Source organism: Penaeus monodon, chromosome 29 (assembly GCF_015228065.2).
Source record: "Penaeus monodon isolate SGIC_2016 chromosome 29, NSTDA_Pmon_1, whole genome shotgun sequence".
Lineage (NCBI taxonomy): Eukaryota > Metazoa > Arthropoda > Malacostraca > Decapoda > Penaeidae > Penaeus > Penaeus monodon.
The window spans coordinates 31,648,977-31,649,225 of record NC_051414.1 but is presented as its reverse complement, the minus strand read 5'-3'; positions in this window follow the sequence as shown (position 1 = coordinate 31,649,225).

Genomic DNA, 249 nt, shown 5'->3' with positions numbered 1-249 from the left:
CTCTTATTCTTCATTTCAAAATCACGAATATAATAAAAGAGAAAAGAAAATCGAATATACCCTGCCAACCTCTTCCGTCAAAGGACATCGCGAGCCTTCCCCAAAACCCTCTTTTCATTAGCGCTAATTATGTGTGCTGAAGTTCTCGATCGGGATTCCGTCGCCGCCAAAAAAAAGAGTGTAATTGGGCGGAAATTTTTCCTGCTCTCGGATATCAGCGCCTTCTGAGAAACTAATAACCACAGTATT